The following is a 23748-nucleotide window of genomic DNA, read 5'->3' on the forward strand; positions in this document are numbered from 1 at the left end:
TCAGTAATCCGGTAATCACACATCAAGGATTTCGAACTGAATTTTTTATGTATATCAATACTCAGGGCCAGTGTGAACTTCTCCCTGTGTGTGTCCACTAATAACGCTCCTTTATAATAAACTGGCCATTTGTGGCCCATACATGAAATTTTAAACGCTTCATTTTCTATTAAACTTTAAAATATCAAATCCATATTTCTCTTTTCTGTGAAATGATCCCTAGTCTTCATTTGAACAGCAGGGGGTTGGGGGAGGGGGTGGGGAACAAACAACCAAAACTCAAAATGAGTGAATTCACGATTCACTCTCTGGTGGAATGAGCACAATTAGTAACCGCTGAGCTGAAAATGAAGGCTGCATTCTCAACTAGGAAAGAGCTAAGTAAGGCAGGTGTTACATACACTGTGGGAACATTTCTCCACCCTAGTGGCTTCTGTCTGTGAGCATAACTTAACTGTCCTGCCAGGCACTGTTAAAATTCTTAGCATGGGGGAACTACACATGCAGGGCGTGCTTTAACCTGTACTCCAAGTCATATTCTTCTCAGATTAGCCTGATTTGGAGTAAAATTCTGCAGCAGCTCTCGCTTCCAATCTTAAAAACGCTCACTGGTCATGCTCTTTGTTGTGGAGACCTTCTAGACCGGTGCTGTCCCATAGGAATATAATGTGAGCCACAACTGTCATGCTATGTTTTCCAATTGCCACATTACAAAGATAAAAAGAAACGGAATTAATTTTTTAAATATAGTTTATTTTACCCAATATACCAAAACATTATCATTTTGACACGCAATCAATATAAAAGGCTATTACTGAGGTAGTCTACATTTTTTTTTTCGGTACTAAGTCCTTGACATCCAGTGTGTACTTTACTCTTTGCATGTGTCTCAGTTTAGACAAGGCTCATCTTACATGCTGAATGGAGTCAGGTGCCTGGTGGCCACTGTAGTAGACAGTGGGAATCTAAACAGAAGACCTATAGTGCAGCCACAGTAATGTAAATGGCATCTGAAATTTGGGCTGTGAGATTCCACTGTCTCTCCAGGACTCAGCCTTCTCCTCTGTGATGTACTAGCAAGCCACTCGAAGAGGGATCCACTGCAACTGAATAGTTGAATAACTGAAGAGCAAGAAAAGATGGCCACTTTTTGACTTTTTGCCTACTAGATCCAACTATTTTCCCTGTTAGAACAATCCAGCTGTTCGTTTAGACTGTGTCTGTAATGGATTCCTCAGTTGAGGGTAGATAGGGGTAATAGAGGTTTTTAAAAACTCCAGTTTTTGAAATCTGGACTATATGATTGTTAAGAAACTTTATTTTATAACAATGTTTTCAAGTGAAGTTAGGCATAGGAATAGATTCCATTATACAGCCTAAAACTAACTTCCAGAAAGCATTATGAACATCGTGTTTCTAATAATGCATGCAACTTAGCACAAAGAAAGAAATCTTTAGTAATACACACACACACACGCACACACACACACGCACTCACACACGCACACTCCTAACATTGTGATTGCTTGCTGATGTCTATTGTGCATTCTGCCTTGTCTTATTTGAAGAGAAGGAAGTATGCTTCAATAATCTTGTATAACTACTATGCCCTGGGGACTCTCATGCCAGTCAGCTGGAGCGATAAAGATAGCTCTGTGTGCTAAATGTAGGGATCCAAAAATAGAACTAGTGGAAGTGGATAAAACTACAAGACATTGTAGGTTCTTGTGGCCCCACCAATGGCAGGAACCTGGACACAAGAGCCCCAGAATTCCTGGCGGCGAGTTCCAGCTCCCTAGAACGCTCGTCGTTTGGGTTCATTGCTTATTCCGGGAGGGTTTGTTTAGGAAAGCCAGATGTAAAGCAGTCAGAAAACTCTAAAATCAAATGTACATGATGACCATCCATCGATTTACAAATTGGTAGTGCTCCAAAAGCTTGTTTGTAAGAATTTTCTTGGCCTTCGGAAGTAACTTTCCATTTTCCCCATAGAAACAAAGTCATAAATAGTGACTGGGTATGTGCACCTAAAATAACATATATTCTCAATGAAATTGTTGAAATTGTTGCAATGTATTTACTATATATTTGCAATGTATTACATTAAGTAATTCTTCTTTATTAATCATTATTATTTTATGAATACATGTTAGTTAAATTATTACAAGGCATTAAAAATTTTTTTTGAATGCTTATTTATTTTTGAGAGAGACAGACAGAGCACAAGCAGGGAAGGGTCAGAGAGGGAGGGAGACACAGAATCCTAAATAGGCTCCAGGCTCTGAGCTGTCAGCACAGAGCCCAAGGCAGGGCTCGAACTCATGAACTATGGGATCATGACTGAGCCGAAGTCGGACACTTAACCGAGTGAGACACCCAGGCTCCCCTATTCCTATGCATTTTAGTGAAATAAAATTGTTGTATCACTTCTACATTACTATATCATACATTAATAATATGTTAATAATTACACTACATTAATCCATAAATAGTATATGAATAATTAAAACAAAAAATATGCTGAATTAACTCAGAGTCACCTTACATCCAAAACATTGAGCACTGGAAGAGGAGCTAGCAAATGTCTGGTGTTGCACCAGGCTCAGGAACAAGCATCAAAGATATATCCTACTTATTTTGTCCCTTAATGTTGGTAGGAAAGCAAATTCACCAAGAAGAACGAGGAAATAGATGGAATTCTTTACTAAGGAGGGTGCCTTACCTCTGAGACTCTTAGGGGGAGAAAGCCTTTACATTTGTATGTCTAAACTTAGGATTTGCCTTCTCCTTAAGGATGAAGTACCCCTAGCAATGCTTTTAGTGCGGAACCATAATTAGGATCCTTTCTCACTCCCAAATAGGGTGAGATTTTCCTGAGTAACATTTGGCCAAGAGGGAAGGTGGAGAGGAAGGCCACAGTGAAAGAGAATATGTGGGCACATGATACAGAGATTCGTGCACAAATGCCCCATTCTCCTGCAGGGAAAGAAAGGCAGAGAATGATGGACTCAACTTTGGATGGTTCTCTGTGCTTTTCCCTGAAGCCTTCAGGGTGGGAAACAGGAGGGGAGGGAGGGGTGTGCAGGTGGTCTCTGCGTGTTGGGTACGATTTCCAACTCAGTTTTTTGTATCTTCGTGAGTGCCATGAACTCTTGGATGCTGTGGATACCACCATGGCTCTTTCTAATCACCAGTAAATGAAGAGCAGGTGGTGAAGTCAGGCATTAACTGGCCTTTAGGCAAGGTCAAGAAGTCTGGGCTGAATGGGGCCACTGGTTGGATTGACAAATCAGCAAGAGAATTCAAGGGCGTGTGGGTCAGTTGACATTATGTATGTAGCTCAAGAACAGGAGTCTAGGCCAGGAGAACAATGGATTCCTATGACTTCTCTCTTTCTGAACACCTTCCTATAATTCCTTCTGGCTGGGAACTGGGGCTGTCTCTCTGGTAACGGAAGCCCACTAACAGAGATCAAGGCATGCTGTGCCGCAGGCTGCTCAAAGAGGCATGCTACATCTGGGGCACGCACATCTGTGTTCTCTGTATCCCAAACTATCCCTACGCCTCCCGACGGATGAGCCCATCCTTCTTCGATATCCTTTCTCTCAATTTCTTTTGCTTCTAGGACATTTTCTTTAAAACATCCATGATTTGGGGGCACCTGGGTGGCTCAGTTGGTTAAATGTCTGACTCTTGATTTCCAGCCTTAGGTCATGATCTCACGATTTTGTGAGTTCTAGCCCCACGCTGGGCTTTGTACTGACAATGCAGAGCCTGCTTGGGATTCTCTGTCTGCCTCTCTCTCTGTCCCTCCCCTGCTCATGCTTTCTCTCTTTCTGTCTCAGTAAATAAATAAACAAACAAATAAATAAATAAAGCAAGCAAGCAAGCATCTATGATTTTTCTTTGCTCTGAGAACTACGACTCAGACTACCTAAATCCACTGCCCACACTAGTTACTCATTTGAACTGTCAAATTCCACTGCTGAAATTCTCAGCGTGTATTCTGGCACATACCACCTTCGTTTTCTCATTTCTCTCTCAAAGTTTTAAACACATAAAATCAGATACTCTGTCCTCAATCCCATTATACTGAAAATATAATGTCAAAAACTTTCTGACTGATGCGGGAAATGATCTCTTCCCATTTTTATTCCTCTTGATCCCTGTACCATTTAATATCCTACAATTTTCCTCTGTTGAAATCTGAGATGCCACATTGTTCCCGATTTCTTCCAGTCTTGATAAGGGTTTTTTTTTTTTTTTCTCTGCCCTCCATTGTAGCTGTTTACCAGGGGTCCTTGTCATCTGTGTTTGTCTAAATCCTTTCTCCCTCAGAGATCTTATTCATGGCTTCCATCTGTAAGTAACTCTGAACTTGCTTATCTAACTCTGAGGGAATTTTAGCCTTCATTCTAGGTGCAGGTCTCTGTCTGTCTGTTTCTACTTGATGTTCCATCATCGTTTCAAACTTAGCACGTCCAAAACAAAAACCCTACCCTGTTTCCCTTATCTACCCGGCCTCCCTGTGTTCTTTCCTTTGATGGTGACATCATCCCATCTGGGTTGGAACCATTTTTCCTCTAACTTGTTCTTCACCTCCAGGTAACCCCATAAGTAGATCATCCTTCCTGTTAAATGTGTCTCATATTCCATTCCTCCCTTCCTGTCACTACTGCTTCCATTCTTGTTTGTTTGTTTGTTTTTACCTCAATCAAGGACTCTGTGAGCAGCCATCCAGCTGATTTCCTTCCCTCAGGCTCTCCCCTTCCCTCACACCCACCTCTCCATACTCCTGGGAGAATACTCTGTCTTGGAGAGTGTTAGGACTCTGTTAACAATTGTTAAGTAGACCCCTGTTGCTGGATGGTGAGCAAAACGGAAGTCCACACCAGAAACTGAAATAGAGAGTTTTACTACTCACAGGTCCTGGCGGAGGCACTCTGCATACCTTGAGGGTCTACACGGGGAGGTCAAGGTAGGGTACAGGTACAGGACGAGGGCACATGCCTTTATTAGAGTCTGTGAGTGGAATGCTTTGGGGTTCCTGGGCTATGGCCAGATTGGTCGATTCAAACCAAAAAGAGTTTGGTAAGCTCCACTGGGGTCTTACCTAAGGGTAGCACGAGGGAAGGCCCTGGGAGGCTGGGGGGACTGTTTATCACAAGGGTCATTAGGGAAGTCCTGTTAGGAACTTACATGTACCTGTGACTGCAGGATATTATCCCCTCGCATGAGGGGTTAGTGCCTGTGTAAGGGCCCGCAGGCCACTTGGCCAAACAAAATGGATGCTAAGTTACCGTGGAGTAACTTAGCTAAATTCTTGACAGAAGCCTGCAAACTGCCTGCGGTCTTAGACAAGCTTCAGTGAATGGAAATTCACTCAACGTAGCTATACTGGTTTTAAGAAAAATATGTCCTGGAAGCACCAGAAGTGAAGTTGAGAACGGCAAGGACCTCCCTCCAGAAACCAGGTGATCAGGGCCTGAGGCCGTGACTGCTGGAACGTGATGGGTTTTGCCATTCCTCAGAGGCTCTGCTCCCCTGGCCCCCTTGCTTTTCCTGTCTCACTGAGCACAGGAAGAAGGAGGATGTCCATCACCTCCTCAGTTTGAAGGTCCTTTTTGTTCAAGCACCGATAGAAATGGATAGATCTCCTGCTTTGAATTCCCAATTCTCTTGAGAAATAATCTAATAATCAGACTGACCTAAACCTGCTTCAGGTGTGTCAATTCCTTGTCTGGTCATTTATGACCTTGAGAGAGGAGGCACGGTAGTAGTCCTGAGGATGGGGACAGTTTTCAGAAGAGAGGCTTGTGCTATGCAAACCATCTCTTACACATCTGGCCTTTGGATGTAATAGAGCATTTTATTTTATTATTTTACTTCTCTCTGCCAGGTCCTAACCAATAATGTGTCTCCTAACTTTGCCTAAACATGTCGTGTGTTTTCCCACTCTGCAGATTTCCCTGTGCTGATCTAGGCAGCTCGGGTTCCACCACACCCCCTTTTTTCTCTCAATCCAAATCCTGCAGGCTTCCAGATGTGGTACACATCTGCCATTTTTGACAAAGCCATCATCAGTCTTCAGGGACCTTGACCTCTTCAGAAATGCTGTAACACACTGTCTATCTAATATATTGAATCATAGGATGTTTGGTATATTTGGGATATTTCATTTTTTCAGTCATTTTATGCCTCCCTAGTTAATTTTCCAGGAGTTTCTCCTCTCATCAATTTAATTATAAATTCCATGAGGTATAAGTCATATGAGGGTCACTGGATACCATCTTTCTGCAGGTTATCATACATATACATGAAAATGAAATTTAAGAGTGGTGTGATGACAGTCGATCTTATTTTTCTTCTTTGTGCTTTTCTGTACTTTGAAAATTGTTTGTGGTGAACATACATGAGTTTTGAAATCACACACGTACAAAGAACATAAGTCACTTTTTGAAAACCACAACTATTCCAAATAGGATCAAGTCAACCCCCTGTGATACCTTGACATAAACTTGGGTTATCTGTACTTTTCTAAATTGGGTTGTATAAATAATCCTGTGAATTAAGGAAGTTGCCTGGGAAGAAGAATAGTTTTGAAATCTGGAGCATAAGACTGGGAAGGGTGGCCAAGGTAGAGAGCCTGGGGTGGGCCTGGCCCCCAGGGACCACCAAAGAGGGTTGCATATTATAGAGTGATGAGTGTATTATAAAGACCCTGAGTTTTTGGCTAAAGAAGGGTGTAACACAAAACTTTAAGTCTGAGATCCCATTCAAATGAGATCAGTGGGTTTTTTTTTTTAAGTCACAAATGCACAGTGACAATATTTTGAAAGGTGGAAAATAGACAGCTGACTACTAACTCAACAATAGAAATCAGAAAATCAATCCAGTTTGCCCTGGAGAACCCTGGAATTCCCCTGAAACTGTAGGTGAAGATGAGGCTAACATCAGGAAGACTGGTTGAAAGTCTTCCTAATAAGCAGTTAGATTCCCAGATCCCTTCCCTTGCTTTACATAGTTGGGAGTTGCCCCCTCCCTTGGTGTAGCAGGATTCTGGAGGTTTTTTTCTCTCAAGAAGTTAAAACATGGGGTGTGTAGACTGGGGACCCTGGTCTTTGGATGGGGTCCAGCTGAAAGCATGGATTTTATATTTAAAACTAGAGGGGTACCTGGGTGGCTCAGTCAGTTAAGTGTCCGACTTTGGCTCTGGTCAGACTTCGGCTCCAGTCATGGTCTCACGGTTTGTGGGTTCGAGCCCCGCATGGGGTTCTCTGCTGTCAGCACTGAGCCTGCTTTGGATCCTCTGTCCCCCTCTCTCTCTGCCCTTTCTGTGCTTGCCCTCTCTCTCTCAAAAATAAATGCTTAAAATTTGTTTAATAACTAGAGGTTAATTGAAGTTTGGCACCAGATTTCTACTCCCACTTAGATCCTAGAATGTTACGGGCAGAACAGAAAATGTGATTGCTAATAAGTTCTAGGTTTTGTATCCTAAGACTTAGCGACAGAAAAAAGATGTTCTGGCTCCATGTCTGAAAAGCATGGGGAAGTGACTCATAGGTTAGGGAATCACCTGCCTGAATCAGATGTTCACCCCTGAAACACTCGAATGTGGCCAAAGCAAGAGAGGTACTAAGACTACAGCAGTTTGGATCACATGCCTATCCCTGGACAATGAACTTTGCCCCAAATACCAAAGAGTTTCTCAAGGTGGGAGGGGCAGATGAGCTTGCCCTTGAGAGTGGGCATGTAGGCAGACATCACTGGAGATGTCAGCTGAAACTCCTCAGCCTCCCCTGTAGGCAATGCTATGATGGAAGCAAAGGTCCTATGAAGGCTTAAAGCTGTCTTCCCAGTGTAAGAAATGAGTACACTTTGCATTTCTACAATATATTATGGGGTTTCAAAGTACTTCATTTCATTAGCTTTCCAGAAAAACCCGTGAGATGGATATTGTCATTCCTACTTTATTGATGATTATGGGGGACTCCTTATGGTAATGTGGTCGACTCACTCACTATCCCTCAACTAGATTGAGCAGAGCTGGTAGCAGAAATCCTGTCTTTTGCTTCTTAGTCTGATTCGGTTTGTATGTTAGCACCCCAGTGATCAGGCCCAAATCAGATTCCTGGATAACTGGGCAGGGGAGGACATGTGGAGGTGCCATTCACAGCCAGGGGACTGTATGACTGACTGCCCCCTAGTCACCTAGGGTCTCCCCCACGACTGCCTGCACAGCAACCCCAACACGTGTCAAACCAGTAGAGGCTTGGAGAGTGCTTCTAAGCGCACACAGCCAGAGGAGCCACGTGGCCTCCTTTTGGAATAAGACTAAAGAATTAACTTCTGGGAAGAATTTTCCATCTGTTTTCCAGATAAGATTGATTAGAACCATCTACTCAGTTTTGCAGATTCCGTGAAAGAATGGATGAATTGTCCCGTCTGGCCTGGCTATGTTTAGTCCGCATTTCTCAGAAGAGTGCTAGCTCCTCCAGGCAGGGACGGCCTCTTTACCTTCAGACCTCTCGAGAAGAGGAGTTAGATGTCCCGGATGTGTGCTCCACGCTGGCCAGAAGGGAGCATGTAGGCTGGAAGGGTGGCCCCATCTGGTGTCAGCTAGACAGCTCCCTGTGTGTTTTATTCACCCTCTGGTGAGGTTATGGTGGGGAAACACTCTGTATTTGCCAGTCCTCTCTGCGTCCCTTACACCTCCCCCACCCTCTCCCCTCCCAACCAAGTCAGTTCTCTTTGTTATTTTTGGTGTAAAGAACTTTCCTCCCATTAATTTCAAGGCTTCAGAAAAGCAGTTAAAAGAGATTGAGTTGAAGGAAGCTATCTGATCCTGCTTTCTCTACACACACACACACACACACACACACACACACCCTCCCTCCCTACACCTGTGAAGCTGAACTAATTAAAAACGGATCCATCCTTTTGCTTGTTATTTAATAATAGTCTTTGCATTTTAACGGTGAGTCCAGACAGTCTATACTGATTGTGGTTATTGAGGAATTAATAATGCTGTTTTTTATTCCCTGTTTACCGCTCTTTTTCTCTCCTCTCCTGCTTCTTTTGGATCTTTCAAATTTTCCTTATTCCAGTTTCTCTCCTCTAGGGCTTTGGAAGTTAGGTCCTCTGTGTCTTTTCTTGTAACTGGGTGCACGTAAAAGACATTATTTGATGTAACAGAGTCTAAAGTTAAGATCTCCATATTGACATCTTCTGCATAGCGCACAGATCTTGCAAACCTTTCGTTTTGATTGCATTCTTCCATCTGCCGTCTTATCACTGAGGAAAATTTTAGCTCCGCAGTTTTTCTCTTTTAAGCAGTTTTGTCAAGGGATAACTGACACAGAATAAAAGGTGCGTGTCACAAGTATACAGTTTGATGTCTTGACACATGCATACACCCGTGAAGCCATCACCACCACCAAGATCATGCGTGGCCTCTTAAAAAATAGATTCAGTTCACACTTGAGCTTAACAGGCTGCTTGTTACCAACGTCTGCTAGTTTTCAGGGGCTTTGTTTTGCTTAAAAGTTCTGTGGCTTCTGGACAGGAGTAACTGTGATAATTACCGTTCCTCAAAGCCCACTGGGCGTTGTGCCAAGTGCTTTGCAGTAATTATTTCTCATTGCTTTCTTTATTGCCTTTAATTTTTAATTATAAAAACAGTACAGGTTTATTGTAAATAAATGTGCTTGTCAAAAATGGATAGTGTAACAAAGGAAAGACTGGCAATTCTTGAAACCCTTTGTTTTCTTCAGAGTGGATATACGTTTATTGCTTGTCACTGCAGATGTTTTCTATTGAAAACATATATGATTGTGGTAAAAATGGAGCTAAATACATAGTGGAGGGGTTTGGGGGCTTAAAATAATAATCATTTATGCACAGTGCTTTCTGCAGCTTGCTTTTTTCACTTCTTACTACCACGCCATCTGCCCATCTCATCTTTTTCACGGCCATATGACATATGTAGCATTGAATTAATGGCATTGTGATTGTTTTTATTAACCTCTCTTTACTTTTAAGCTATTTTTTTCTTTTTGTTGTTGTTGTTGTGATTACAGGTGTCTCATGGAGTTTGTCTTAACATATGTCTTTGTGCACTTGTTGAATATTTTTATAGGATAAAAATCCTGAAATACAGTGCATTATTCCCAGCTCATATAGCCATCTTTCAAGTTGGGTATTATCATTTCCTTTTCACAATTGAGGAATTTTATGCTTAAAGGGTTAAGCTTACTCAGCTGGTGAGTGGCTGATAAGGGCATGAGAGCCCTGATTTCCCAGGGCTCCAATGTGTCAACATCCTCAACCCTCAACTCACTGCTTCTCCTACTAGTTTGGAAAAATGGTCAAAAAAGAAAAACGTTATTAATGTTGGAATTGTCAGAAGGATTAGCAGGGATTTTCAGCTAATGGTAGTTCTATGGAATTAGAATGCAGGACGTATTTCAAGCAGTTTATATTTTCACCTGGCCCTTCAGCTGAGGACACTAATGTGAGAGCTGAGGGGCTATTTTTAGCAGGTTGCTTTAAGCCCTTTATGGGGGGGGGGGGAGTTGTGAAATAGCCTGTCCATCACAGGCAGCTAGGAATCGCTTGCCCACTTTTTTGTTCCGAAGGAAAGGACGCAGACCATCTGGGCCAGTAAGTGGGGTCCAAAATTGGACTCATGTTTATTTTACTTAATAAATGTGCTCTTGAATAATATGAGTTGAGTTTAGGTTGGTCGAATGCCATTTTTAATGCAGCAAGAGTGCACACATTTCTTGTAATCCTGCAGTGAGTGGCTTTCTAAAATAAAGAATGCTTTGGTAATGTGAACAAATTCCCTGAATTTATGTTGATTATAACTTATTTTTTCTTTTCTTAAGGCAGGGAACTCTATGCTTGGTTGCTTGTGTCTTAGAGTGTGTTGGATGGTACGGCGATATTCGTTAACTATAATGTGGAGTATATGTGCTGTTATTAGGAACGTAGAAAAATATAGTTCAACTTCTCACTCTCAAGTCCCAAATCAAATGACATGACAAAACCACATAATTTTGAAGAGGTGGGTTTAGAAAACCAACTTCCGCCGGGAGGAGTGTGGCTGTAGACCGTGGACACTCCTATCCTTGTGTGTGGACTGTGGGCCCTATTCCTGTCTCACGGTGGAGCCATAGGGAAGAGCTGGCTCTTTGCTTACTTAGGCCACAGTCCAGAGAATAAGACAGAAACAAGTGAGGTTTTGACTGATCCTCTTTCACACTAGCACCATCGCATTCTTTGAAAATACACTGAAATATTTTTGGTCCAACGTGAACATTTTTGTTCTTCATAATTTATTCACATTTGCTCATGTATTTTTTAATGTTTATTTATTTTTGAGAGAAAGAGAGAGAGAGAAAGAAAGGAAGAGGGGCAGAGAGAGAGGGAGACACAGAATCCAAAGCAGGCTCCAGGCTGCGAGCTGTCAGCCCAGAGCCCGACGCGGGGCTTGAACTCATGAACCATGAGATCATGACCTGAGCCGAAGTCGGACGTTTAACTGACTGAGCCACCTAGGCGCCCTGCTTATATATTTTTTAATTTATCAGTAGTTGATTCTACAACTGGAATGGCCTTTAGAGTTTATGGAATTTTTGGCGTGTGAAGACAATAAGGACTAGGCTCTAACTTTTAACTTTGACACATTTTGGTTGATTTGATTAAGACAATTTTGGTTTAAAATTTTTTTAAGGTTTATTTATTTTTGAGAAAGAGAGAAAGAGAGAGAGAGAGAGAGAGGCAGAACTTGAGCAAGGGAGGGGCTTAGAGAGAGGGAGACACAGAATCTGAAGCAGGTTCTAGGCTCTGAGCTATCAGCACAGAGCCCGATGCAGGGCTCGAACCCACGGATCGCGAGATCATGACCTAAGCTGAAGTCCGATGCTTAACTGACTGAGCCACCCAGGCTCCCCAAAGACATTTTTGGTTTTAAAAAATAGTATTATTCATGAAAAGGAAGCATCTTCAAAATAAATAATTTAGTTAATATACCTGGTGGAATATAATTCTGAGAGAAATTTTTAGTGCTTTTAATATAAAAATCTTGATCCTCTAAGTTGACATTTATCAGGTCTATTTTAAGGCCTTCTTAAGGCCATAGACCTTTGTATTGATTTTAGGTCAGTTTTGGGAAAATGACTGAAAATGTATAGTAAAATGAATAATTTTCCAAGCCCAATAATCCCAGTTTTGGATATCTATACTTTGGAATTAAAAGCACCAGAAGCTAAAGATAAACATGCAAGGATGTTTAGTGCAACATTGCTTAGAGAAGCACAGAACTGGGAGCATCTAGAATGTTCATTAATAGGGTGAATAAAGTATGATATACACTGTGGAGAAGTATGCAGCTATTGAAGAGTACAAATTAAATTATATTATTGACCTTGGAGCCAATATATGTGTTCATGATACATTAAGGGGAAAAATCAAATACAGATTCTTTTTTTAATGGAAAGAATAGAACCCCATACATCTCTATGTATGTAGCAATACATTTTTTGTAGGTGTGTATTATCTTGGCAAGATGGGAGTGGATAGGAGAGAGAGGTTCTAAAATTTTCTTTATGTCTATCTCTATATCATTTGATTTGCTACAATGAGCAAATTACTTTCTAAACTTAAATATTTTGGAAAGTAAAAAAGAAACAGGAGTCTTGCTCTTCCAATTTTGCAAAAGGAAACAAGACTATTCTTCTATGTGATAATGCAGTTATTCTGACCATTAGAATAGAAATTGAAGAAGAATTTATAGGCATTCAAATACCTATCAAAGCATCATCATGTAAGCTGGTATTTTTCAGCTGTTTTAGCCTGAGCTCCCCTGCATTTGACTGCGCCCTCCCATGTGTTTATCTCCAGGAGCCAAGAAGTTTTCCAGAGTTCTTACTTCCTATGGTTATAAAGAAGCAACACCCACCTCTCAGTTCTGACCTCTCCCCTTCACCTGCCTTTCAATTAGAGAGTTTCAGTACAGCATTTTTTGTCTATTGCTTTTCACTAATAAGAGTGGCAATCACAAAGATGAGCCCTGAGAACAAAAACTTTCTGTTTAATTAAAACATGAAGGAAAACTGGAAATTTTCATACCACTTTTTTTTTTTTATGTGCTTCTTAGAGTGCTTTCTTAGTTTACCCGCTCTGATCTACAAATGATCAGTAATATTAGATTCTCATTACTCAGTGGGTTCCTGCTCTGTCTGTGGTCACCTTGTGTGCTCCCAGGCAGTCATGATGAAGAACATCTTATCCAAAGGCTTTCTATACACAAAGGGTGTGAGTAACCCCAAGACCGCAGCCAAGAGTTTGACCAAACACAGTGTAAGAAAATCATGGCGATGTTTAGTGGAGTGTGTGATAAAAGGAATGAAACTTTAGGAAAGGATATGGAAATGAGGTTAGAAGCTCAGTCCTCACAGATTTATAACCTAGAGGTGGTGACGGTTGGATTAAAACGTGAGCAAGTAGTTTGGCACAAAGGACTGGAAAACAGGACTTGCGGTTAGCTAGCTGGGTTTGGATAATGTGATAAAGCGAAGAGCGGAAGCGATTACATAGAACATTGACATTGTTTAGAATTATAGGTTTCCCCAGCTATTCAAAAGGAGAGCATTCCTATGAAACCTTTTGTAAGCCAAAAATGGCGTAAAGCAATGAAGCACTTACCACTAACGTATATGGAAACCTTTTCGAACGTTCCCACACTCCAAAAATAACTCTCTTAGGCTTTTCTGATACCACATCTTACTAATGGATGCACAAAATAAATCGAGAAAAAACAGAGGCTCACGGAGGCAGTTCAAAACTGCGGCAGCAGCTTGATACTGAGATGCTGGAGGCAGTTCCCCGGGAAGGAGCTGGGCAGTGCAATCTTACGCGCCGCGCTGCCTCTGTAAAGGCAGTGTGCCAAATGCTGAACACCATGTTCGCTTCTCACTTTTTTTGGATTTCTGTTGGTAAGCAAAAGGAGGTGCTAATGTAGCTCTTTTGTAAAAGTGAAGTGGCATAACCTGAACTTTCAAAACGTTGGAGGCCCGCACGCACAATGTTAGTGGATGGATTTAGTATCAAAATAATATGGCTGTTTTATAATTACAACCATGGTGTAGCAATTCCTTCCTTCGTACACTGAGCATCATCTTCCAGCCAAGGCTCGTGGGCTTTGGTATGAACCCAGTACAGTTCAGCAGACTCAGAGAGTGGAGGATGGGGAGAGGGAGGCAAGGGGGTGCCTCAAGTTCACAAGTGAGAAAAAGAGGATTTGGAGCTCCTAACTGTGCTTTTCCTCTGATGCCTGCAAAGATCAAATTGTGCCCACCCCGTGTATTTCGTTATCACATATTTCGAAAAGAAAAATTTTAATTTTTTTTGGTCTCATTTTCCCTGAATCAGCTTTGTATTTTCTGCTTTGAAATAGCAACGATGCTGAAACTTGGATAGAAAGGAAATTATAAATCTGAAATTGCTTTTCTATTATTTTCTGTACACTAAATGATTCTCAGAAAAAATGCACAGAGGCAGGCTCAGGAAATTGTTTTTTTCCTCTAAGCAACTTCTTTAAGAAGTAAAGCAGTCCTGGAAGCAGCAGTGGCATTGTGGAAGATTTAGATTCAGATTGACCACTAGTCTGTGGTTGATAGGGGTGCGATCCTCAAATCTGAATGCCAGTTGGTGTCAAATCAGGGTTTAGAAATAAAACTACTGGAAAAGTTTGTTACGGAAGTAATTATGCTAAGTAAGGTGGTTTGTGTTGAGGGTGCTAAACTTTCCTTCTTGTGTTTACTGAATCCAGCTTCAGCTGCAAAGCTAGCCAGTTTAAGAAGGTGATTCGATGGAGGGGAAAAAAAAAAATCTGCCATAAAGGTAAATTTAAATTAATTAGATTAAGTGAACACAACTTTGCCAATATGTAATAGGGTTTTAAAAACACAAATTAAATTTTACAAAAAGGGAGAGAGAAGAGAGATAAAATATAGGAAAAAGAAAGAGACCAAAAGTAAAAGTCCATTTTTAACCTGGGCTGGTTTGTCCAGAAATTTGGGGATTTCTCCAGAGATGCTGAAGAAGGGGGGCAGGGTGCTGAGACTGGGCTGTGGGAGCAGTTTCTGGTGGAGGCTGTCCCCTTTTTTCAATCTCCTTTTTATTTCTATGCAGCCGGTCTCCAGTTTCTGAATGGCTTGTGTTCAAAAGGTTCCCTTGTAAATCCATAAATTACAACTACTGTTGTAATGCCAATAATTAGACCCCAAAGTGCATTACAGTTGACTTGGCTATTACACATGAGTGTAAGCAGGTTTAACTAGAGAAGGATGGGCCAGTCTGTGAAAATTTCTGTGGCCCCTAAATCATTTGGTGGGTGGGAGGTGGTGCTAAATGTGGAGGGTTTGGAGTCAGATTGACCTGGGTTCTTTTACATCCACATTTCTCTCTCTTTCTTTCTCTGCTGCTCACGGGTTGTGGGCAGGCTAGTTAATCTCATTAAAGGTCATGATCAGGGGTGATAATAGCATCTCCTTAGAGCTTTGTTGTCAGAATTCAATGAGTATTGTGCACAGATGTTAGCTTGTTATATATTAATACTACATTAGTATAAAATGTTACAGTATTAATAGATACTAATTGGTATGATATATGATCGTTGTTATTCCTTATATATGGCTTTCTGCATACTCCCCTTTCTCCTAGAGAGATTATAACCTTTGAGAGTAGAGAGTTTCTTTGTGTATTTTGGTGAATCTTAAATGCAATGCACTTTGAACATAGACCCTAGATGTGTTCATTTGTTGACAATGATTTGCTTTGTTCAAGGGCTTTAGAGACTAAAACTCTCCACTTTGATTTTTCCACATTTTCTTTCTCTTTGTTACAGGCATGTAGTGAACACAATTCTTATGATAACTCATTGTGCCTGGGTATTTATTTTGGCTCAAGGGAAAGAAAAGGGGAAGAACAAGAGTGAGAGAGAAAATTCCCCATGATAACTAGACAGATGTTAGAAGAAAAAAGAAGAGAGAAGGAATCCAAAAAATGTATGTATTTAAGAAAGAGAAGACTGGGTAGAATTTGCCAAACTTGAGAAGTAAGAAAGTAATGTTGTGTACGCGGTCCCCTGAAAGGAAATGGAGGTGGGGGTGGGGATACAATATGGCCTTAGTACCTCAATTGACCAGCAGGTGGTGTGTCCCTAACTCGGAGCAGCTTGTTTGGAATTTGGCACAAGGCTGACAGATAGATGGGCAGCTTCGGCAGGGGGCAGCTGGCAGAAGAGGTTCCTGTTCTCTGAGCATGTGTACATGGGATGGGTACCATTTAGGAATTTCTACCTAAGGGAATGCCTCGTGTAGGCATAGAGGCCCATCAGGACATCTCTGAGAGACAGAATCCAGCTGCTCAAGCAACACCATACTTCTTTCCTCTTCCCGCATCCTTTGAACCTGGTGGTTCCACTACTTTCAGTGATTTGCTATTGAATATTGGGTCCAGGACCAGAAGGGTAGAGAATTGAGACTCGGTTGGGAAGATATGTGTAGTTTTATTAATGGATGGTAAGACTTTGCTGCTCTTGGTCCTTTTTTCTTGATCACATTTCTTGACAATGGCTTTCTCCTCTTTGTGGAGATAATTAAAACATTTAAGGATGATTGCATGTCTCTTTATATAAAAAAGATGTCATTTAAAAATGAACAACTGGGGGTGCCTCGGTGACTTAGTCAGTTGAGCGTCCGAGTTCGGCTCAGGTTCCATGGGTTCCAGCCCCACGTCAGGCTCTGTGCTGATGGCTCAGAGCCTGGAGCCAGCTTCGGATTCTGTGTCTCCCTCTCTCTCTGAGCCTCCCCCCTCGTGCTGTCTCTCTCTCTCTCTCTCTGTAAATAATGAATAAACGTTAAAAAAATTAAAAATGAATAACTGATACACATTTATAACAGAAACAGTAGAAAAAAGGTGATAAGTGCAAAGGGGTTGGAAAACACTGACCCCAGTTCCCAAAGATAATCACTATTAAAAACTCGATATATAGTTGACCCTTGAACAGCACAGGTTTGAACCCACTTGCATGTGGATTTTTATCAATAAATACAGCACTCTAAATGTATTTTCTTTATTATTTTCTTAATAAATTTTCTTTTCTCTAGCTTACTTTATGGTAAGAATACAGTATATAATGCATCTACAATGCAAAATATGTGTTAATTGGCTGTTTATGTTATGAGAAAGGCTTCCAGTCAACAGAAGTCTATTAGTCATTAAGGTTTGGGGCAGTCAAAAGTTAAATAAGGATTTTCGACTGCATGGGGGGTTGGCACCCCTCACCCCTGTGTCGTCCAAATGTCCGCTGTATAACATTTCAGACTTTTACATATGTTCACATGGTTTTTTTAGAAAAATGAGATCATACTGAATAAACTGTTTTATATCTTGTGTTTTCCGCTTAATCTATGCTGAATATTTTTCTGTGTTAATATACTGCAACAACATTACTTTATAATGATTGTGTAGTGATAAGTCTTACAAATGTATAGTAATTTATTCAACTATTTTTGGTACACATATTGTTTCTAATTTTTCACTAGTATAAACAATGCTGTGAGAAACATTCCTGCACATATGAAAATCAATATTATTTTCTAGGGATATATTTCTAGGACAGGAACTGATGAATTAAAGGGTATACATATTTTAAAAAGCTTTTGCTACATATCACAAAGTTATCTTTCTTACAGCTGGTACCAATTTATACTTTTGCCCCCAGAGTATAAAGGTGCCATTTTCCAAAACCTCCTGCCAGCATTGGGAATTATTGATTTTTTTAATCTTTGTTATGTTTAGAAATACTAAATAGTATCCTATCATTTATTTAATTTGTACTCCATTTTAGGAAGCTGATTTTTATTTATACTGGTCATTTATATTTCTTTACTTGAAAAGAGATTCTTTTTTTAAAATTTATTTATTTTGAGAGAGAAAGAAACTGAAAGTGGGGGAGGGCAGAAAGGAGAGAAAGAGAGAGGGAGAGAATCTCGAATAGGCTCTGAGGTGTCAGCAGAGCCCAATGCAGGGCTCGAACCCATGAACAGAGAAATCATGACCTGAGCTGAAGTCGGATGCTTAACCGACTGAGCCACCCAGGTGCCCCAATATATTTCTTTACTTGTAAAGTCTTTTTTAAAATGTTTATTTATTTTTGAGAGAGAGAGAGACAGAGCATGAGCAGGGGAGGGGCAGAGAGAGAGAGGGAGACACAGAATCCGAAGCAGGCTCCAGGCCCCAAGCTGTCAGCACAGTGCCTGATGGGGCTCAAACTCACAAACCGTGAGATCATGACCTGAGCCGAAGTCGAACACTCAACGGACTGACCCACCCAGGCGCCCCACTTGTAAAGTCTTTATCATATTCTTTGCCAAGTTGTTAATTATAAACACTACTTATATGTTAAGGCCATTAACCCTTTACCATACAGGTTTCATGTTTTAATCTCATTCTGTCATTTGTGATTTAATTTTGTTTATAGTAGGGTTATTTTTGACATACATAAATTTTACATTTTAGTTATTTAAATATTTAAAACTTTTTAATTGGCTTCAGCTTTTGTGATCATAATTAAAACAATTTTCATGATAAAAGTATTTAACCATGATTAAAATAATTTTCAGATTATAAAACAATCACATGATTTTCTTCAAATCTGTGTGTGGTCTTATTTTCACATTTAGCTCTTTTGCCCACTAGGCATTTACTTTGTATATGGTGTGAGGTAATAATTGCATCTTTATTTTTTCCTAATACTTAATTATTCAACCAGCTATTAAATAATCCATTCCTTTCCCACTGGGTTTAAATATCATATTTAACAAATAAACATTTTATTTTTTTAATATTTTTTTTTTTCATTTTTGAGAGAGAGAGAGAGCCTGAGCAGGGGAGGAGCAGAGAGAGAGGGAGACATAGAATCTGAAGCAGGCTCCAGGCTCCGAGCTGTCAACACAGAGCCCAATGCGGAGTTGAACTCATGAACTGAGATCATGACCTGAGCCAAAGTCAGACACCTAACCGATTGAGTCATCCAGGCACCCCAACAAACATTTTAATATAGTACTTGTATTTATATTTTCTGGCTTTCTGTTCTGTTTCATTGCTCTGCCTCTTTTAGCAACAGAATCAAATCTTTAATCCTTTTTTTTTTTAGTTTATTTATTTATTTTGAGAGAGAGAGAGAGTGCACACAAGTGGGGGAGGGGCAGAGAGAAAGAGAGAGAGAGAGAGAGAGAGAGAGAGAGAGAGAGAGAATTCCAAGCAGGTTCCTCACTGTCAGTGCAGAGTCCCACATGGGGCTCAAACCCACTAATCATGAGATCATGACCTGAGCGGAGATAATGACCTGAGCTGAAATCAAGAGTGGGACACTTAACTGACTGAGCCATGCAGGTGTGCCCAAACTTCTAATTCTTGATGTTTTCAGCCTACTTAATACCCAGTACCCCCCACTCACTGTTGTTTTATAAACTTCTCTTTTAAAAATTTTTTTCAGGTTTTTTTCTTTCAAATAAACTTCAGGATTTCTTTTTGATCTGTTTTTTTAAATTTCTGGCATTTTAATCTAACTGTAATTACATTTATAAATTAAATAGAGGAGAATCGACATCTGTACAATGTTGAGTCTTCCAGTCTTGGAAAATCGTATAATGATCCATTTATTGAAATGTTTTTTTATTTTTTCAGTAGAGTTTCATACATTTATTTATATATTCTTCATTTTTCTTGTTTTTCCTAGAAATTTTGTTATTGTTGCTATTGTGAATAAGATTTTTTTTTCCTGATGTTTTCTAACAGTTTTAGGCTATTATGTGGGGCACTCAATTAATTTTATTTTGTGACTGTTCACCTCACTGACATTTCTAATTATTTAAAACAGTTTTAGAAGTTGAATCTATTAAGGGATTATAACATATGCAAGTTAGATAATTTTGTCTCTTGCTTTCTCATAGTTCTTTAGTTTTGTTGTTGTTGTTGTTGTTGTCTAGTTGTCTTGGCTTGAATGTCCAGAATAGTGCTAAATGATACTAGTGACAATGAGCATCATTTTTTGTTCCTGATTTTAATGTTAATACCTCTAGGACTACACCATGAGGTATGATGCCTGTGTTTGGTTTGGGGTAATCTTGATCATGCCAGGAAAAATTGTCCTAACTCCATTTCATTAATTAAAAAAAAAAAAAAAAACTGATACTGAATTTTATCAAAAGTCTTTTCAAGAGTACCTACTGTGCTAATTCCAAGACTTTTTCCTATCATGGCATCTTAAATATTGAGATTATTCACATCTCTATGGTAAACTATGTTTATATGTGAGGTTCGTCTATGGTTTCCATTATTAATCAGTTTGTTTGTTTTTACATCAGGGGTATTATGTTAGATTTCTGTTACTTTTGCACATTTGAACATTTTATACAGCCAGGAAATTATCTGTGGCTTGAAACTCAGGGAGAACTTGATTGTGTAAATAATTTGGACTAAAAACTTTCCTCGGGAACAATTTCTCAATACCTTTTACATTGTTCCATGATTATTGATCTGTTGTTTTTCAGCTTTTTGAGTTAGTTTTCTTCTAATTAACTCTTTTGGCTCTACTTACAATATTTGGTGTGGTATTCTCATTACTGAAAACTTCTAAGCATTTGATAATTGCCTTTTTGTTTTTTTCTCAATTACTGATTTTTCCATTTTTTTAATGTTTCTTTATCTTTGGGGGAGAGAGAGAGAGAGAGAGAGTAAGCAGGAGAGGGGCAGAGAGAGAGACACACACAGCATCTGGAGTAGGCTTCAGGCTCTGGGCTATCAGCACAGAGCCCTACTAGGGGCTCGAACCCACCAACCACGAGATTGTGACCTGAGCCAAAGTTGGATGCTTAACCAACTGAGCCACCCAGGCACCCCCCAATGCATTATTTTTTGAAAGAAGAGTTATATAATTTTTCCAAGAGCTTTGCTCTTTTTTGACTTATACTTTTGCAATTATATTATAGTTTTATTCCAGTCTGGTCATAGATTGTGGTGAAAATAATTTCTTTTGGGCGCAAATCATTTACAATTTTTGGGTGGGCTGATATAAAATTGGTTTTTGTAAACTTTTCTCATATCTTTTCTGAGCGGAATAAACAGAAGACCTTTCTCTTTAATCATTCATTTATTCAGTCAGCATTGTTACAGCTATGTGTCTCCTGCAAGAGTCAGGCATGGTATTAGGCACCGCAGGATATAAAATAAACAAGTCACAAGCTTTCTTTAAGGTTGTCAAAGTTTGGATGGGACATAGATACATTAAGACCTAATTTGACACAGACAAAGAAATGCAATGGTAGCAGAATTTACAAAAGAAGGGCTTGAACCCCATCACAGCTTCTGGGAATGCAAAGATGCCTACAATTCTACCATGGTTTTGGGGAAGCTTTTAGCACGAAAGTGTAAAAAAATAAATGAATTAGTTAAGGTCAGAGGCAGACTTTTGGAGGCCAGACAATTAACTAGGAAACCGCTGTCATCATTCAGTAATAAATTAAGACATGTAAAAACTGTTAGGAAACAGGAAGAAAAGAGGGGATTTTCACATGTGAGGGCGGCAGGTATTAGAAGAGTCCACACAGGAGGCTGAAGGAGGTCGAAGTGAAAAATGTTGCAGAAGCCACAAGAGGACACATTTGGGAATTCTTGGCCACTCAGGTTAAGTGCAGCTGAGAGGTCAAGTAAGATAAAAGCAAAAATGTGTCCAGTAGCATCAGTCTTTGGTGACTTGGGGAAAGCAGTTTCAGTAAAGTTGGGAGAAAGAAGCCAGGCTATAAGCAGATCTCAATGTAAATGGCTCGTGAAGATGATGGAGGCATGAGGTGTTTCTCCAGAAGCTTAGCTGTGAAGTGAATGAGCGGGTTAGGGCAACAATGAAAGGAGCAAAGGCTCAAAACAAATGGCTTTTAAGACGTAAAAATAATGTGAGCATATTTGGATAATGAGGAAGGTGAGTGGACAGGGAGAGAAGGCATGATTGTTGGCCAAAGGATCCTGAACAGGTAGGGGTCCCAGGGTGAGACACAAAGCCTGAGGGCTGATGGCCTTTGATGGAAGGAGGGCTCTTTTTTTTGAGTTGAAGGAGATGACTGGTACCCATAGGCATTTGGGGCAGAGAGGTGGGGTCTCCCCATTTCTTTGCAAGGCTGAGTGTGTTTGTGGAACCTCAGTTATACTGCTGGATATTGTCAGAAGGGTCCAGGGTCTTGTTCTGCACTGACAGTTCACTTTATATGTATGATTTGGGATCCGTCCCTTCTTCTCATAGAAATGAGAGAACTTTTATGCTTGCCTTTCTTGAGGCTGTTTCTCTCTCTCTCTCTCTTCTCTCTCTCTCTCTCTGATGTTTTATTTATTTTTGAGGGAGAGAGCATGAGTAAGGGAGGGACAGAGAGAGGGGGGACAGAGGATATGAAGCTGGCTCTGTGCTGACAGCAGCCGGCCCGATGCGGGGCTTGAACTCATGAACCGTGAGATCATGACCTGAGCTGAGTGGTATGCTCAACTGACTGAGCCACCTAGGCACCCTGAGACTGTTTTTTGAAGGATTTTCCAGAAGTCTCTTGTCTCATTAACTATGTGGTATGCAATAGACCATCAGAATAACACTGTTAGTTGCAAATAAAGTGATTGATGGATGCCATAAGATCACAAAAGTTTCCAATAAGTAAATCAAAATAACATTTCACATCTTCAATAAGCCTCCTTTTCTGTGTCTGATTAATGATTATCACACGAGGAGAAAGTTTTATGAAGGTGACATATTTTAGCACACTGTATTTTGATATCTGTAGTTTATTGCTAACTTTGAACTACAGGGGGTTGTTTTGAGGCTTGCAAAAAATTTCTGGATTTACACTTTGGGCATTCACATGTTGGTAGCAAATTAGTCCCCTGAAAAATTGGCATGCCTGAGGAGTTTTGGTCTTTGTTATTCTGGAAAAACACTCTATCCTCTGCATGGAGGGAACTTCTGGTTTAATTCTGTAAATAATTATGAGACAAAACCCGCATATGAAAGATTTCCCAAATAAACTCCTCTATTGAGTAAGAGCTCACTTATTAAAAATCAAGGTTGACAGTTTAACAGGCTCATTATGGTTCAGAAATCCCCTGGGGCATTTTAACCTTTTAAAATCTTTTTTGGATGTTCGTTTTGCCAAATGAGCTGACTCCCTGCCGTATCTCCATTCTGCCCTGCTTGGGCTCTGATCTTAGAAAGTGTCACTCTTACTATAGCAATAAGTCAGGTGCTACCCAAAGTCAGATAGTCCGCAGGCTTTCCTTGGAGAGGAAGATGAAGAGGACGGGGTGGGGAAATCTGCTAAGGTGAGAGGTCTGAATTCAACTAGGTGCCCAGATGGTCTGGCACCTTCGTGAGCAGCACAGGAAACAGCACGTTGGTTCAACTTCCTTGCGCCAAAGGGGGCAGCAGCACATCTATAAAATGGCTTGTACATTTTGTGATCATTTCTGTTTCCACTCTGATTCCCTGGCTGATCATCTCAATGGCTCTGCTGTGCCCCCAAACGTTGATACAATCCAACAGATAACTAGAACGTGCGGAGGTTTGGTCTTAAGCTACCTGCGGTCGTTTCCAATGGCTGTCTAGACGAAGCTGTTTCTGATATTCTCCATTAACCCTCA

At 40.4% G+C, this 23748-nt stretch overlaps 1 protein-coding gene across 9 annotated transcripts in view; it reads left to right on the forward strand.

Annotated features, from left to right (window-relative positions):
• The window catches only part of RASGRP3 (RAS guanyl releasing protein 3), a 107438-nt gene that overhangs the window by 6737 nt on the left and 76953 nt on the right, over positions 1–23748 (forward strand). The window contains exon 1 of one of the 9 annotated variants that reach the window (XM_086700352.1): positions 10575–10662. The exons of 6 other annotated variants lie outside the window; for them this stretch is intronic. The gene's annotated coding sequence lies outside the window, so the exon portion shown is untranslated. Of the gene's footprint in view, positions 1–10574; positions 10663–15913; positions 16074–23748 lie in introns of those variants that run through there. 2 more of the 9 variants (XM_086700350.1, XM_086700353.1) reach the window with 2 other exon arrangements.

Source organism: Puma concolor, chromosome A3 (assembly GCF_028749965.1).
Source record: "Puma concolor isolate L17-30 chromosome A3, mPumCon1.1.hap2, whole genome shotgun sequence".
In the NCBI taxonomy this organism is placed as follows: domain Eukaryota; kingdom Metazoa; phylum Chordata; class Mammalia; order Carnivora; family Felidae; genus Puma; species Puma concolor.